At 43.0% G+C, this 18,607-nt stretch overlaps 1 protein-coding gene and 1 pseudogene across 3 annotated transcripts in view; both read left to right on the forward strand.

Moving 5' to 3' along the window:
* The window catches only part of LOC149122027 (high mobility group protein HMG-I/HMG-Y-like), a 29,993-nt pseudogene extending 27,596 nt beyond the window's left edge, over positions 1–2,397 (forward strand).
* Positions 1–18,607, forward strand: part of ADK (adenosine kinase) — a 598,204-nt gene that overhangs the window by 511,970 nt on the left and 67,627 nt on the right. The gene's annotated exons all lie outside the window — the stretch shown is intronic.

Genomic DNA, 18,607 nt, shown 5'->3' on the forward strand with positions numbered 1-18,607 from the left:
GGAGAGGGAGAGGGAGAAAGAGAAAAAGAGGTCTTCCATCTGCTGGTTCACTACCCAATTGGCTACAACCGCCGGAGCAGCGCTGATCTGAAGCCAGGAGCCAGGAGCTTCTTCTGGATCTCCCACGCCGGTGCAGGAGGCCTAAGGACTCAGGCCATTTCCTACTGCTTTCCCAGGCCATAGCAGAGAGCTGGATTGGAAGTAGAGCAGGCAGATCTTGAACCAGGGCCCACATGGGATGCTGGCGCTTCAGGCCAGAGCATTAACCCACTGAGCCACAGCGCCAGCCCCATCAATAAAACCTTTTAAACGTTGTATCTTTTGCTTTTATTAATGAATTTTACTTTTAGAATCAAGCCAATTAATGGCTTTTTAGAAATGTCATCCTAGCCGGCGCCGCGGCTCACTAGGCTAATCCTCCGCCTAGCGGCGCCGGCACACCGGGTTCTAGTCCCGGTCGGGGCGCCAGATTCTGTCCCGGTTGCCCCTCTTCCAGGCCAGCCCTCTGCTGTGGCCAGGGAGTGCAGTGGAGGATGGCCCAGGTGCTTGGGCCCTGCACCCCATGGGAGACCAGGAAAAGCACCTGGCTCCTGGCTCCTGCCATCGGATCAGCGCAATGCGCCGGCCGCAGCGCGCCAGCCGCGGCGGCCATTGGAGGGTGAACCAACGGCAAAAGGAAGAGCTTTCTCTCTGTCTCTCTCTCTCTCTCACTGTCCACTCTGCCTGTCAACATTTAAAAAAAAAAAAAAAAAAGAAATGTCATCCTAGCTACAGTTGAGACTAATGTGAACTCCAATGTTGAAAACTAATTCTATAGATTCAACCTAGACATAGGGATTTTCATAAAGAAATTCAAATTGGGGTTCTGGCGCTGTGGCGCCCTGGCCTGAAGCACCGGCATCCCATATGGGCACCAGTTCTAGTCCCGGCTGCTCCTCTTCTAATCCAGTTCTCTGCTATGGCCTGGGAAAGTAGTATAAGATGGCACAGGTCCTTGGACCCCTGCACCCACGTGGGAGACCTGGAAGAAGCTCCTGGCTCCTGGCTTCGGATCGGCACAGCTCCAGCTGTTGCGGCCAATTGGGGAGTGAACCATCGGATGGAAGACCTCTTTCTCTCTGCCTCTCCTCTCTCTGTGTAACTCTGACTTTCAAATAAATAAATAAATCTTTAAAAAAAGAAAAATTTAAAATTGGAATATGCGAGGTAGATAGGAAACTCTTCTGAAGGAATTGCTATTTGGTGCTTGGGATGTATATATGGAAAAAATGCTGTTAAAATATTGCTAGATTATAAATTGATAAAACTATTCATGCCATTTTATACAGTAATTTCATCTTGAATGATCAAATGAGAGCATCTACATGTGGAAACATTCATGCCATTTTTGTATAGCAGTGAAAAATATGAAAGCAATCTAATGTGTAAAATGTTACTTATTTGGTTCCATCATTAAAAAGAATGCAGCAGCTTGAGACTTAATATGTATTATGTTAGATGGAAAATAAGCCAACACAGTGGGTTCATTCACTTTATGAAAGTTTCTCAGTGCAGGCACAGTGGCGTAGTAGGTAAAGCTGTTGTCTGCTGTGCCAGTATCCCATGTGTGATGGTTCGAGTCCCAGCTACTTCATTTCCAATCCAGCTCCATGCTAATGCTCCTGGGAAAGCAGCAAAGGATAGCCCAAGTACTTGGGCCCTTGTACCCACGTGGGAGACCCAGATGAAGAATCCTGACTTTCAATCAGTCCAGCTCTGGCCATTGTGGCCACTTGGGGAGTGAACCAACAGATGGAAGCTCTCTCTGTTTCTCTTTCTCTCTCTCTAACTCTTCTTTTCAAATAAATAAATCTTAAAAAATAGGAAAACAAGTTTGTCACTTAGGATTTGTTCATATATATGTATATAATTGACTGCTATTATAGTCAAAATATGAAGAGTGGGACTCTGATCCAAGACTATTTCTGGTGCTGGCTTGGCTCCATGAAGTAAATGGCATGTATTTGCCACCAGCAACAATGGTCCTCAAAACCCAGCACCACAACCTCGGGCTATTAGCCGAGCTCATACACCCCAGCCATTGCTCTTCCACCTGCCCTGTAGAGAGGGAAATACAAGCAAGTCAAGTCCAGCCAGCCTCTGGCCTCCAAGCCGGAAAAGCGCAGCACTGAGAAGTGAGGCCAGGACAGGCCATGTAAGCAGCCTCTGAAGGAGCCCAGCAAAGTGCCAACACCCAAGATACCTATAAGTCCAACCAAGGGGGAGCAAAAACAAGGCTGTTGCCAAGACCCAGAAAACCACTACAACTCCAGCAAAGAAGCCAAGGGCACACCTAAAAACCAAGAGAAGGAGGATGAGGAGGGTATCTTGTGGAAGTCCTTTGTGGAGGAGCAGTGACCGTGTCCTGCTGCCTGCTTCATCATCCAAGGAGCTGCTTTCCTCTGGGACTGGACAGCTGTGCTCCAATCCTACTGCCCCCACACCCTCTTGGGCACCCCCCAATTGTCTCCCCAGCACCCCCACCTGCATCCTCATTACTGTATACTACATAGCATATATCAGCCTCAGTAGGGCACCTGTGGTCCAGAGGGGAGCAGCTTTCTTCTGTCCTCAGTTCCCAGACACCCTCTTGCACACACAAATGCCCCTCCTGGACAAGTTGACTTCCCACTCGGCAGCATCTTGCACCTGCTTCATTACTGCTCCCTTGCTGGTGGGGACATCTCTGGGCTCTTGATTAGGGGGCCTTTTCTGTGGCCCACTGTTCCTTCTGGCTTCCCATAGAGGGGCCTAGGAGGACCCTCTTGGCCTTAAAAGGGAATCAGTCCCTGTCTCATTCTGACTTGCACCTCTCCACTACCCTGGCAGCAGGCAGGTGTGGCCAGTGGAGGTAGATGCCTAGCCTCCGAGGCATCCCCAAAAAACCAGTGTCAACAGGCGGAAATCTGCACCCATTCTATTCCTTCCCCCTCCTTTCCTGGTCCTTGTATTGGGTTGAACAATCCCCTTTGGGGTACAGAAAGGAAGGCAGGTGTTTGAGCCCTCTACTCGCTCTTCACAGGGGCCCCCTGTCCATCATGCCCTTACCCTGGGATCTGAGTATATATTGCAGTAATAGACATGCAGCAGGATCACTTGTTGTCCAGGTGAAGCCCACAATTCCATGCAGGAGCCGCCGAAGGTGAGCTGAGGCTGCCATCCCCCTCCCCCAAGCCTTCCTGTTCCTGCTGGAGGCCTGCTTCCTCCTTGTCACACAAAACACTAATAACAAGAAGCCAGCCTTGTCTACTCCCACCCTTCCTGCTCCTCTCAAACCTCCAAGGTTCTGGCTCCATCTTAGACAGCCCTCACCACTGCTGTAAATGCCAAATGCTCATTGCCTCCCTCTGTTCTGCCTGCATCCCCTCTCCCAGACTGGGTTACTAATGCCCAGTCTACTCCTGGGGAAGTTAGGTCCTCACCCCTTGGGTGCTACAGCAGAATGAGGAGGGAGGGCCATGTTGATCACTGAGGGTGGAAGGGCCACCTTCACCTGTTCTGATGGGGAATGGGTAGCCATTTTATGTCCAGTCTGGGGGTCCTCCTTTGGTTTCCTATTTGCTGTTATTTGAACTGTACATGTCTGTGTGTGTATTATTTTCTGGAAAAAAATCAAGAATAATTATGTCAAGGTGGTAAGATGATAAATACTAGGTGTATATTTTCCATATCTTATTTTCATTTTTTAAAAAACATATCAATTAGTTCTAAAAGAATGTACTCCTTTTAATTACAAATATACATATTTAGCTACCCTAAGTAACATACACTACTACTGACTAAAGCTCTTGGGTTTCATTAGTACAGTGATGACTTAATTAACGAATCATCTATGAACAAAACCTCTTTACCCAAGACTGGCCTTGGTGCAGCAGGCATAGGGGAAGGATCAATTTTCTCAGAGCTAGATTGGTGGCAGCAGGGACTAATGAGGCAAGGCCTTGAAAGTGACTCTCTCTCAGATCTAACTCCTCAGGGGTTGGCTCGAGCTGAAGCTGAGGGCACTGCTGTGCTCCTGGGACTTACACAGCCTGGTTACCCAGGTGTTGAAAAAACAATTTCTGTGCCAAGACCATATGTGGCTTTTAAGAGACTCGGCAGGACTCTTGCTTTAGGCAGAGCATTCTTCGTGTGGAATGAGCAGGCTAGAAAATAGCAAAGAGGGAATCCCATGTGCCAGTAAGCTTCCATTTGTCTTTTGTGTGCTCAGTGTACTGCCTTTTCAATTCTCTGGGCCTTATTTTACTCAACTATAAAATGAAATGACTTGCTATAAAATCTCTACTGTATCTTTTCTTCTAATAGACTAAATAGCTGGATTAGGAGTCAACAAACTTTCTGTAAAGTACAAAATAGTAAATATTTCCTGCTTTGCAGGGCATATGATCTCTGTTGCACATTCTCATTTCTGCCTCTGTAACATGAAAATAACCATATGTAACAATATATAAACAGATGGGTATGGCAGTGTTCCAATAAAACTTTATTTACAAAAATAGACTGCTAGCCAGATTTGGCCTACAGGCCATAGTTTAACAAACCCTAATCTCAAAATTAAGGTACTGGGAATATCATATTAAAAGAATTCTTTGGAGGATACCGTGTAAACCTTTTATCAGAGAGACCATTCTGTCAGACTTTTTATTTTTTATAGATTAGTCAAATACACAATGTTGTTTCATTGTTATGTTTTTAACACTATGGGGAAAAGGATAAAAGTACCCTAACTGTATTACCAAACTGTTGTAAATTCTATACAACAGAGAGGTTTCTGTGGCATTGCAATTAAGGAAGAAAATGGTGCCTGCAACACTTGTGATTGGGTTCTTCTAAATATTCAGGACCTTTGAGCCTAGTAGAAAGCCTGAAGAGCTTGTTGGTTTTCATTCTGTTAAAATGGGGGCTACATTGTGCCTTTAACAGTGGAGTGTGGGCTGTGCTTTTCGGGGGCAGGTGGTGTCCACATAGGGGCAGCTGCAATGCTCGGGGGTTTCCCATCTCCGTCTGTCTTGGGTTGGGTTTATATCCTAGTCTTAACTTACCAGTACTCTAACGCAGACTTGTCTTCCCTTTGTAGATAGCCATTAGATCTCCCATGACAGGGCTCAGCTAGTTGTTTGTTTAACACTTTTACCTCTGTTTGCATCAGTGAAAAAGCGATTAAAGATTGGGATAATTATAAAGGGATCAACACTGCAGTACTTTATCTGCCTAGAGAAGTCTAAAATATACATATTGGCTAATTTGCTTTCTGCTAACACTCTTTGGGATCTTTATTTTCCAAATGCTGAGAATGAGTTCCTTATTGTTCTATCCCATCAGCCATTATGAGCACAGCAGATCCTAATAATTCCTAATTATTCCTAATAATTCCTAATAATTACATACCTAATAATTACAGCTTGTCCCAAGTGAACAGGGCCACCTTCCTAGCATGGTGACAGCTTTAGCCCTCACTCTAATGCAGCAGTTCTCAACATGTGGGTAGCATCAGGGTCTCTGAGATTCTTTCAAGGAGTCTTTTCTGTGAAATCAAAACTGTTTCACAATCATTCAAGGATACTATGTGCCTTTTGACTCTCAGTTGCAGTAGAGATTTCCAGAGACTACATAATGTGTGATATCACAACAGATTGACTACTCAAGAAAGTATGAGAATCCAGCTGTCTTCTTTTAAACCAGACATTGAAGAGATTAGCAAAAATGTAAATACCACGCTCCCTTTTTTAAGATTGATTTATTTGAAAGGAAGAGCAACAGGGAGGGAGAGAGAGATCTTATCCACCTGCTTGTTCCCTCCCCAAATGACTGCAACAACCAGGTCTGAACTGGGCCAAAGCTAGAAGCTAGGAACTCAATCTGGGTCTCCCACATGGGTGGCAGAGGCCGAAATACTTGAATCATCTACCACTGCCTTCCCACGTACATTACCAGGAAGTTGGATCGGAAATGAAGCAGCCAAGACTTGAACCGTCTAATTCTGTTGTTTAAGTTTCTTGCTTGCCTCCTTATATAACTCATAAGTCATGGCTTTAAGATGCTGCACCACAACACCAGCCCCCACACTCTTCACTAATATTTTTATTCAGGATAAATAGTTAGCTTTCATAAAGATATGCTTAAAATATAATACATTCATTAATAAAATTCTCTTTTAATTTCTAATATATTAACTTAATATATACAGCTCTCATAAACAAAAGCTGTAATGGGTCCTTAGTAATTTGTAAAGATTTTACAACCAAGAAGTCTAAGAACCCCTACTGTAATGTAACATACCGAGTTGTAGTGCTCTGATCTCATCCCCAGCCTACTCACTTACATAAAATATCAACTAAAAGTCCCACAGAGATAACAGATGTTAACAATTTAGTGATTATCCTTCTAGACCTCTTTCTTCTGAGTGCTCATACAAACACATATTACGTAATTTTACATATTTGAGATTATGCTGTGCTCTTCCAAACTTTTTCTACTGAGACACTTTAATTTTTCTTCTGTTCACTCTGAATTCTTATAAAATCCTATGGTCTTAAAGTTAAAAAGGAAATAGGGATCATCTTATCTTGTTTCTGACTCAATTAAGCAATACTCTGAAACACAACCCAAGAGATCCATTCATTTCAGTTTTATAAACTCTTAAGTTGTTAGGAACTTCTTCCTGCTGTGGACAGAAGGTTTTCTTCTTTGTAACTTCCTTCCTTTGGTCCTAGATCTGCTTTTGGGATGTAGAAATACATCTTAGCCATCTTTATCATGCTTCAGTCTAGATATTTTCTTCTGATCTATCTTCCAGTTCAATAATCTTTTTTTTTTTTTTTTTTTTTTTTTTTTGGACAGGCAGAGTTAGACAGTGAGAGAGAGAGACCAAGAAAGGTCTTTCCGTTGGTTCACCCACCAAATGGCCGCTTCGGCCGGCGCACTGTGGTGATCTGAAGCCAGGAGCCAGGTGCTTCTTCCTGGTCTCCCATGTGGGTGCAGGACCCAAACACTTGAGCCATCCTCCACTGCCTTCCCGGGCCACAGCAGAGAGCTGGACTGGAAGAGGAGCAACCGGGACAGAATCTGGTGCCCCAACCAGAACTAGAACCCGGGGTGCCAGTGCCACAGGCGGAGGATTAGCCAAGTGAGCCATGGCGCTGGCCAATAATCATTTTCTAAGTTTTATCTAAGCTTCTGTTAAACCTATCCATTTAATTAGTATTTTCAATTTCCATTCAAACTTATCTAGTTATTAATTTCCATTTCCATTTTATAGTCCTGCAATTGCCTATTTTTTAAAAATACATGATCAGTAAGCACACTTATTTCAGAGTTTCTATTTGAGGGCCAGTGTTGAGGTGTAGTGGGGAAAGCTACTGCTTGCAACACTGGCATTCCATATGGGTGCCACTTTGTGTCCCTGCTGCTCCCCTTTCGTCAGCTCCCTGTTAGTGGCCTGGGAAAGCAGCAGATGATGGTCTTTGTACTTGGGCCCCTGCCACCCACATGGGAGACCCAGATGAAGCTCCTGGCTCCTGGCTCCTGGCTCCTGGCTCCGGCCTGTCCCTACCTGTTGTAGGCACTTGGGGAATGAACCAGTGTATGGAAGACTTCCGTCTGGATGTTTCTCCCCTCTTTCTCTCTCTCTCTCTCTGTAACTCTGACTTTCAAATACATAAAATAAATCTATTTTAAAAAATAGTCTTTTTGGTAAGTTCATTAACATGCTTTGAGCTAGTTTTTATTGTCTAATTCTACTGTTTAAGTTTCTTGCTTGCCTCCTTATATAACTCTTTATTTTCTGTTATGGATGATATGTTATATGTGCAGAATTGTTTGTAGTAATAATTTGAGTCATAGGTTAATTAATGTTTGCTTTTAGCAGGCATGGGAACACTCCCACACTGGAATCATTGTAATAAAGGTTTAGGACTTCAGGTGATTATAAGCTATAGTCCTTTGCCTAGGCCTTTTTACTACCTGTTCCCCCACCCTTAATCTTTTCAGCACCCAAGTTCAAATGAGGAGATTTTGTCAGGGCCATTTCTCATGACAGTCTAAGTGCCAAACTGGATCCTCCTAGAAGCCTCAGATACCAGACTCAACTCTCTGTATCCTAGCCTGATAACTCTTCATTCTTTTCTTAGGCCTTCAGTGACTTCAAGAAGATTTTTATTTGTTTTATTTTATTTTATTTGAGAGGCATAGAGAGAAAAAAACAACTCCCATCCATTGGGTTTTTCTCCAAATACCCACAACAGTTGTGGCTGGGCCATGGCTGAAACCAGAAACAGGAACTCAGTGTCTCCCATGTGTCTGGCAGGAATCCAGCCACTGGAACCATCACCACCTTCTCTCAGGATTTGCATTAATAGGAATTTAGAACCAGGAGCCTAAGCTAAGAATCGAATCCTGGTACTTCAGGGTGAGATGTGTCTTAACTACTAGGCTAAATGCCACCTATCTACTTTTGTGTTTTATTTATTTGAAAGAGAAAAAGTCAAGGGAATTTTTTTAAAATTTTTTTTTATTTTTTGACAGGCAGAGTGGACAGTGAGAGAGTGACAGAGAGAAAGGTCTTCCTTTTGCCGTTGGTTCACCCTCCAATGGCCGCCGCAGCCAGCGTGCTGCGGCCGGCGCACCGCGCTGATCAGATGGCAGGAGCCAGGTACTTATCCTGGTCTCCCATGGGGTGCAGGGCCCAAGCACTTGGGCCATTCTCCACTGCACTCCCGGGCCACAGCAGAGAGCTGGCCTGGAAGAGGGGCAACCAGGAAAGAATCCGGCGCCCCAACTGGGACTAGAACCCGGTGTGCTGGCGCCGCAAGGCGGAGGATTAGCCTAGTGAGCCGCGGCGCCAGCTTTCAAGGGAATTTTTAAAAATTTTTTTAAAGTTATTTATTTAATTGCAAAGCAGAGTTACACAGAGAGAGAGGGAGAGACAGAGAGATCTTCCATCTTCTGGTTCATTCCCCAAATGGCCGCAATGGCCAGGACTGGGCCAGACAGAAGCCAGGAGCCCAGAGCTTCATCCAGGTCTCCCACATGGATGCAAGAGCCCAAGCACTTAGACCATCTGCCACTGCTTTCCCAGGTGCATTCGCAGGGAGCTGGATCGGAAATGGAACAGTTAAGACTCAAACTGTCACCCGTATAGGATGCTGGCACCACAGGCAGCAGCAGCTTTGCTCACTACACCACAGTGCTGGCCCCCAGTGGATTTTTTAAACGTATATTTTGTTCCGATGCTCTACTTGTTCTTGATGAGTTAATTGGTCTAAATTAGGTTGCCATTATTAAAAGTCTCTAAAACCTTACTTAAATTCATATTAATATTTCTCTGTCTCTCTGGGATATTTAGGAAGCCATCAGAACAGGGAAGACCCCTCGCAGAGGATCCTAGTAGGCACAGTTTCTCCTCTGCACCACATTTACACAGACACTCCGACAAGCACCTCTTGAATGTTTAGTCTGATATTATGTTTTATTTCAGACTAATTGAGGGCATTGGCAAATTCAAATAAGCCATTACTATATATACCCTTCATCTTCATCATTGTTAATTGTGATCCTTTAAAAACTCCATGCTGCCCTTGTTGTATGTTTATTAATGAAGTTAGGCTAATGTAACAACTCTCAAATGGTAATGATTACAATAATAGATATTTTTCTTTTACCTTCTTGCCTCTCATGGGTTAGTTGAGGCTCTACTCCATGTTTTCTTCATTCTAGGACCAGTGCTGAAAGGCAGCCTCTGTCAGTAACATGCTGGCTGTGACAAAGGGAAAAAGCATGGATGAGAAACTAAGCAGTAGTTTATAAAACTCTCGCGTCACTGCCACTCACGTTTCATTAGCTGAAGCAAGTCATATGACTCAGCCTGACAGTAATTTGATAGGAAATACAGTACTTAGGAACAGAGTATAATCCTCCCACAGTGATCAGCTCTGTTAAGGAGAGGCAATGCATACTATGTACAGTGGCCCCAGCTTTATTCAGGGTTATAGTCTAGTCTCGAGTGCTCTAAATGAAAGATTTCTCTTTAATTTAGTATTTAAACCAACTGAAAAAGAATAACCTATTGTTGTTTAAACCTTGATTTAAGATAAAGAGTTGAGTATTTTCATTTTTTTATTGTTTACTTTTATTTGGAAGAGAGAGCTCTTCCATCTGTTGCTTCGCTCCCCGAATGCCTACAACAACTAGGGCTACATCAGGCCAAAGCCAGGAACCCAGAACTCACTCTGGGTCTGCTGCATGGATGGCAGGAACACAGCAACTTGAGCCATCACCTACCGCCTCCCAGAATGCACGTTAGTAGGATGCTGGAATCAGAAGCAGAGCCAGGACTGGAACCCATGCACTCCAATACAGAATGTGAGCATCCCAAGCAGTAGCTTAATTGTTATGCCAAATGCCTACCCCAATAATTGAGTTTATTTTAAAACTACTTTTGTTGTCCTTCTTTAAAATATTAATTCTGTGTATACCCAGTTTATTTTGTCTGATGCTTCTCAAAATTCCTTTATCCAACTATGCATTTGGGAATTTGTTCTTTGAGAAGTTAAATATTTATTACTGACTTGTAGGCCATACAGGGCATCTCATTTGTGTTTCCTATTTTATTTTGTATATTTATTTATTTAAAGGTTTATTTTATATATTTGAAAGGTAGAATTACAAAGAGAGAGAGGGAGAGATAGAGAGAGATCTTCATCCGCTGGTTCATGGCCACAATGGCCAGGTCTGGGCCAGGCCGAAGTCGGGAGCCAAGAGGCTCCTTTGTGGGAGTACTTGGGCCATCGTCTGCTGCTTTCCCAGGCCATTAGCAGGGAGCTGAATCAGAAGTGGAGCAGCCTCTTGAGCCACAACACCAGCCCCTGTGTTTCCTGTTTTATATTACACTTTCATTAGCGCAAAGTTTTCTTGGTCAGATTTGTTTAGGAGTTTTGTTTCAAAATTGCATTATTCTCATTAGTTTACAATTGTTCTTTCTTGTCCAATTATTTGTCTACCCTTCCAAAAGTACATGTGCTAGCTTTTATCTTTCTGTGAAGTATATATGCCCATAAATTCTAAACTCAGATTCCCAGTTCTCCTTTGCACTTACGATATTTTTCTAGTTGTTCTCCTGTTGCTGTTCAATATGTTTTTGGAAGTTATTCTGCTTTCTTCAGTGTTTCAGAGGTTCTCTAGTGTATCATTTTGTTTTCATGCATCAGAGAAGTTCCTGCTATCCTCACATTGAGCCTCTTACATGATGATTCTCTTTTCATAAGTACAGTATTATACTGAGTAACAATGAAGCTTTTATTATCTGTTAATCTAAATTATAATATTTATTTAGTAAGGTGGAAATACAGGTTTTTGTGAAATGGAGAAAGCTGTTTCTCTAAATATTACACCTATGACAAAAAGCTGCCAAGTGCTGCCACTGTTCTGTGACCTCTGAATGATTTCTGCTGTCTTTACACTTGCTCTAATAGCAATTGAACCAAAAAAAAAAAAAAATCACAGAATTCCCAATTGTTAGCTTTGTAAATGCGTTGATGAGTACCTTGTTTGATGAGATAAAAGCTTCAGTAAATGATATTCCCACCTGTGTAGTGCATTTCAAAATATTGTTTGTGTGATACATTGTTGTCAGTGACAACTGAACAGGAACTTTTAGGAGCAGTTGGCTGTCCAATAATGGCAAATTTCAAGGCTATGCAAATTGTGGCAGTTCAGCCCAGCTCTTTTCTCTATTATCATATCAATTGAGTCAGTTCATAGTAGACAAAGCAAGGTTATGGGAACCACCTAGAGCAGCATGCACCATTTAACATCAATGCAGCATACATGAACATCTGCAACTTCAGTCTTATTAACAGAGGGTAGAACGGAAGGCAATAAACAGCTTTCTTCATCATTTAATTGCAAAATGGTATTTCCTAATGCTTGCATTGTTTATCAACAGGAACTTCATCAATAATTGTATAATTATGGTTGCCTAGATTACAGTGCCCTCATGCATCTTGTTATTTATTACAGAGTGGTCTAAATTTAATCTGAATTTGAACACATTCAAGGCTGATAATATAAATCCCTTGAAATGTGAGCTGCATAATGTGTATATTTTGTATAGAAAAAGAATGGCATTTTATGATTCTTCAGTCACTTTGGGGGATTAAGTTAACACAGGGAAAAGAAAGACAGTATAAAATGAAGGGAAGCCACTAGTTAGATTCACACATAGACCCATAGAAGATGAGAGTAGGTTATGCTCTTCAGAATCAATCATGAGTAATTAGATGTTTGCCTTAGACCAAAATTGGGCTGGATTACAACAGGATTATTATGCTAAGGTCTTATCCTCAGTCTCTATTTTTAAGGAGAGAAAATGGCAGAAAGGTACAGATATAAAGAGGAATAAAATATATTGTCCCAAGTTAGAAAATCCACATGCAGAGGAAAGGCTTGATGTATCTGCTCATCCTTTACTGCTGTTGCTTTTTTTTTTTTTTTTTTTTTTTTATCTGAAAAACAGTTACAGAGATGTCTTCCATCTGCTGGTTCACTCCCCAAATGGCCACAATGGCTAGAGCTGGGCCCATCCAAAGCCAGGAGCCAGAGCTTCTGGATTCTCCCACACGGGTGCAGGGACCCAAGAACTTAGGCCATCCACTACTGCCTCCCCAGGCCATAGCAGAAAGCTGGATCGGAAGTGGAGCATCCAGGACTCCCAGTGCCCATATGGGATGTCAGTGCTGCAGTCAGGGGCTTTAACACACTGCGCCACAGCACAGGCCCCGCTGTTGTTTTTGAAGCCTGATAATGTTAGTGCTTATAGAAGCAGCTAAGTGTGGTCTTCAGGCCCTGGCAGCAGAGTATCTTTTGGCATACAGTGCAAAATAAAAAGAGAAGCAGTGGAAGATCACATTTATATTAGTGTCGTCAGTGGAGTTATCTCACAAGAGAGCAGGAAAAGAAAAATGGTAGATACGACCAAGCATGTAAGCATGTAAGCATAGGGGCTGGTCTGAAAAGTTTGTCTGTCTTAAACATGATAAACTCAGTTTTACTTAAAGCTGTTTTGTATTTTTAAACAATCTAAGCCCTAAAATGAAATTACATGTGAAATAGATTCCCCCACCACTAACAAAAAAACCTAAAAGACATTATGGTTTTAACAGGATTGGGGACCTGAACTCATGTACATGTTTAAAACCCAAGGTCATAAGTTAATAGTACAGAAAAGGGTGGAAACTTAATCCAATTATGGTAATTAGAGGTGGGCCTATAGGGAGGTCCTTAGGTCATGAGAGGCATGCCCTCAGAAGGTAATTCTCACGAGACAGTTGGTTATTTAAGCCTGAGCCATTCTCAGCTCACCGTGTGATCAGTCCTGCACACACACATACCTCCTATTCGAGGCATTTGGGGAATAAGTAAAAAGATGGCCTATCTCTCTGTCTCTGTACTTTCAAATAAATAAATTAATAAATTTTTTAAATGCTTTTAATCAGGGCCAGCACTGTGGCATAGTAGGCTAAGCCTCCGCCTATGGAGTGCTGGTTCATGTCCCAGCTGCTCCTGTCCATTCCAACTTTCTGCTTATGGTGTGGGAAAGCAGTGTAAAATGGCCCAAGTGCTCAGGCCTCTGTGTGGGAGACCCAGAAGAAGCTCCTGACTCCTGGTTTCAGATCTGCCAGGCTCCAGCTGTTGGGGCCACTTGGGGAGTGAACCAGTGGATCGAAGACCTGTATCTCTCTCTCTCTGTAACTCTACCTCTCAATAAAGTCTTAAAAAATGCTTTTAATCTACTTCCATACATATATATATGAGTATATATAAATATGTGGGAATATATATAAATATGTATGTATGTGTACATATATAAAATCTCCATCCCCTTCCTTCATAAGTAGCTTATCTTAGGCATTTAGTTCAACTGATGAAAAACGTGACTAATACAAAAAGTATTCAATTTTGTGCTGAAAGATAGGCATTTGGCATAGTAGTTAAGATGACACTTGGGATGCCCACATCTCTTAAGAGAATGCCTGAGTTCAAGTCCCTGTTCCAGCTTCCAGACTTCCAATTCCAGCTTCCTGGTAGTGAATGCTTTGAGAGGCAGCAGGTCATGACTCAAGTAGGTGGGTTTCTGCCAACCATGTGAGAGACCCATGTTGAGTTTCCAGCTCCTGACTTCAGCCTGGCCCAGCCACAGGTGTTGCAAGCATTTGGAGAGTGAATCATTAGATCTGTCTCTGTGTCTCTGCCTTTCAGATAAATAAAAGTAAAAATAAATAAATAAGCTGTGCATTGAATGAGCTTCATTTGGCCTGTCCAACCAGTGAAAGTAGTCATTTCCAGAAACAACCTCTCAAGTTAGAATGTTTTTCTCCCTAATTAGTCTGTATTTTTGCCTTTAATAACTGTTTTCTAGCAGCAAATGTTTTTTCTCAGATTTCCTTTTTTTTTTTTTTTTTTTTTTTTTGACAGGCAGAGTGGACAGTGAGAGAGAGAGACAGAGAGAAAGGTCTTCCTTTGCCATTGGTTCACCCTCCAATGGCTGCCGCGGCCAGCACGCTGCGGCCGGCGCACCGCGCTGATCCGATGGCAGGAGCCAGGTACTTATCCTGGTCTCCCATGGGGTGCAGGGCCCAAGCACTTGGGCCATCCTCCACTGCACTCCCAGGGCATAGCAGAGAGCTGGCCTGGAAGAGGGGCAACCGGAACAGAACCCGGTGTGCCGGCGCCACTAGGTGGAGGATTAGCCTAGTGAGCCGCAGCGCCGGCCCAGATTTCCTTTTAAGAAGGAAAGAAAAAAAAAAAAAAAGATAACTGCCCTGGTAAAGTATATAGAATAGAGGAAGACAAAGATCTTTACCCCCTTTCTTGTGGTTCTTGGGTGTAAGACAAAGAAGAAGTTTTGTTAATGTGATAATGAATCTATCATTGCCTCCATCCGGGCAGCTCTATCCAGGTCTCCTGCTTGTGTGCCAGGGTCTAAAGCACTTGAACCATTTTCTGCTCTTCCCAGGGTGCATTAGCAGGAAGCCAGACTGGAAGTAGAGCAGCTGGGACTTGAACTAGTATTCCAATGTAGAATGTGGGCATCCTCAGCAACAGCTTAACTTACTGTGCCACAACACCTGCCCCAATATTTTTTTAAAGATTTCTTTGTTTGTTTGTTTGTTTAAAAGACAGAGTTATATACAGAGAGATCTTCCATCCTCTGGTTCACTCCCCAAATGGCCATAACAGCTGGGGCTGGGCCAGACCAAAGCCAGGAGCCATGAACCAGGAACTCCATCTAGGTCTACCATGTAGGTGGCAGGGACTGAAGCACTTAGGCCATCTTCCGCTCCTTTCCCAGGTGCATTAGCAAGGAGCTGGATCAAAAGTGGAGCAGCCAGGACTCAAACTGGCACTCATATAGGGTGCCAGGTTAACCCACTGCACCACAACGCCACCTCCCCCAGTAATTAATTTTTTAACAAAAGCAGTAAGTGGCAGGCATTGTGGCACAAGAGGCTTAGCCGTTGGCTTGGGGCAGCCGCATCAATCAGAGGGATGGTTTTGAGTCACAGCTACCCTATCCACAGCTAATGCACATCCTAGGAAAGCAGTGGATAATGGCTCAGGTGCTTGGGACTCTGCCACCGTGGGGAGACCCAGGTGGAGTTCCTGTCTCCTGGCTTCACCCCAGCCTGGCCCAGCCCTGGCTGTTGTGGGCATTTGTGGAGTCAACCAGTAGGTGGAGGGTATCTCTCTCTCCTTTCTCTCTCTCTCCTTCCTTTCTCGCCTCCTCCATCCCTTGCTCTGTCACTGTGCCTTTCAAGTAGATGAAAATAAACATTGTTTCAAAAATCTTTTAGTGAAATGGTAATACAGCATCTACTATAAACATGACTTCATCCTGGTGTGGCCCAGCCCTGGCTGTTGTAAGCATTTGTGGATTGAACCAGTAGGTGGAAGATTTCTCTCTCTCTCTCTCTCTCTCTCTCTCTCTCTCTGCTTCCCATCTTACCTCCTCCCTGCTTCCCTCTGTCAGCGTGCCTTTAAAGTATATGAATATGAACATTTTTTCAAAAATCTTTTAGTAAAATGATAATACAGCATTTACTATTAACTTGAAAAGATTCTAGCTCTGTGCAGAATGAGGGTGGATGTGTTATACACATACACACTTAGATGTGCCTCTTACCTGAACTCCTCAGTGAGCACATGTCTCCAGACTGGAGTTGCATACATATTTTTTACAGTAAATACTGTATACTACCAACTCTGACACATGTATATTTCTCCTTTAAAAAACTTGTATACAGGCAGGCGCCACGGCTTAACAGGCTAATCCTCAGCCTGCAGCACCAGAACACCGGGTTCTAGTCCCGGTCGGGGCACCGGATTCTGTCCCGGTTGCCCCTCTTCCAGGCCAGCTCTCTGCTATGCCCCAGGAGTGCAGTGGAGGATGGCCCAAGTGCTTGGGCCCTGCACCCCATGGGAGACCAGGAGAAGCACCTGGCTCCTGCCTTCGGATGGGCGTGGTGCGGCGGCCATTGGAGGGTGAATCAACAGCAAAGGAAGACCTTTCTCTCTGTCTCTCTCTCTCACTGTCCACTCTGCCTGTCAAAAAAAAAAAAAAAAACTTGTATGCAAACATTATTCAGGTACCTTTTCTAGGAGCTATTTATCAAAGCTGCTATGATAATAACTTTGTCCTAATGAGTCCTAGTCTCTGTTTAGGGAGTAATCGATAAAGTACAAATTAATGTTCCATAATTCACATTACAATGCACATGTAATTATTTTGAGATGAGGCAAACCCTATGCATTTAATTTACAACTGTAATTAAGTAAACTCATTTGATACTAATTAGGTGAGCCTAAAAGGATCATAGGTTTGTATATTTAATTATCAAAATACAATCAGCAGCTAATTTCTGAAAAGCTTCCCTATCTTGAGTTTAACACTGATCTTTATCTGCTCTACAATTTTATCTTCTTGGGCCATCAATAAATTAAAATGCATTATAAAATGTGAAGAGTTGGCTTCTTTGTAGCTATGTATTTATGTAATTTGCCATGTGAAAAAACTGGACGTTAGAATACAGGATTTCTAAAGTTGGTGAAACTGTCCTTCAGAATGGACAAGAAATCAAGATATTTACAAATAAAAACTGATAGACCTGTTCCATAAGAAATGCTGAGGGGAGTGCTTCAGACTGAAGAGAAAGAACACTAAATAGTAATCCACTAAATTTTTTAATGTACAGTCAAGAAATGGTTATTTGTTGTCCAGAATGACTTCCTCATCTATGTATATGACAGATTAAATACTCTTGCTTTCTGATGTCCCAGACACATTCATGATCTAAAAAATGGAAAGTGAGGCTGGCAGCATGGTGTAGCAGGTTAAGCCATGGCCTACAATGCTGGCATCCTGTATGGGCACCAATTCTATTCCCAGCTGCTCCATTTCTTTTTATTTTCCTTAAATAAAGCAGAGATTTTAAGCCATTTTAAAGCAGAGATTGAAAATACAATTGTTGGGGCCAATACTGTGGCTCAGTGGGTTAAAGCCACTGCCTACAGTGCTGGCAACCCATATGGACGCCAGATCAGGTTCTGGCTGCTCTACTTCCAATCTAACTCCCTGCTAATGTGTCTGGAGAAGCAGTGGAATATGACCCAAATCCTTGAGCCCCTGCACTCATGTGCTTGATGTGAATGAAGCTCCTGGCCCCTGGCTTTAGCCTGGACCAGTCCCGACTATTGTGGCCATTTGGGGAGTGAACCAAAAGATAGAAGATCAACCTCTTATCTATCTATCGATCTCAAAATAAAAAGTAATTTGAAAGTAAAAAATGGAAAAGTTTGTGCCCATGACTTCCCCTGAAAAGCCTGAGAGATGGGAAAGCAGTGGAAGATGGCCCAAGTGCTTGGGCCCTTGCACCTGTGTGGGAGACCCAGAAGAAGCTCCTGACTCCTGGCTTCAGATCAGCTCAGCTCTGGACATTGAGGCCATTTGGAGAGTGAACCAGTGGATGGAAGACCTCTCTCTGTGTGTCTCTCCCTCTCACTGTGACTCTCAAATAAATAAATCTTTAAAAAAAAAAAAAAAAAGGCAAAAAGAAATCAAGAGACTTGATGTGATGAATTGAGGGCACCTGTGTGGTCCATTCTCTTCACCCTCAGAGTATTTAGAGGATGCCACTACCAACAGAAAATGTGAACCTTAACCCTCATGCACTCAAATTTTAGACTTTCAGAATGAGCTCAGCAAAACATGATGTTCCTTTTGCCTTCTGTTGAGCAGCCACTGTGGTAAAATAGGAATTTATTGCTAATACTTATGGTGTGCTTGTAGCTCACATAGAACATTTACTCATGCTCTCTAAAGCCCTAAAGTGAGGTATGAAAACAGATTAACAAATTGAGATCCGCACTGTGAGGCAGTTGTTACTTCTTTGAGGCCTAGCACAGTATGTCAGTATGTTAAAAATAGAGACTTGTTTTTGGCATTACTTTTGTTTTTTCCAAGAATATACAAGTGCAGCACAAATTTCTTCGGTATTTAGCCAATATTGAGACTTCA

The sequence above is a fragment of the Oryctolagus cuniculus genome, chromosome 15 (assembly GCF_051225735.1).
Source record: "Oryctolagus cuniculus isolate XC-2025 breed Fujian yellow rabbit chromosome 15, ASM5122573v1, whole genome shotgun sequence".
Taxonomy (NCBI): Eukaryota; Metazoa; Chordata; class Mammalia; order Lagomorpha; family Leporidae; genus Oryctolagus; species Oryctolagus cuniculus.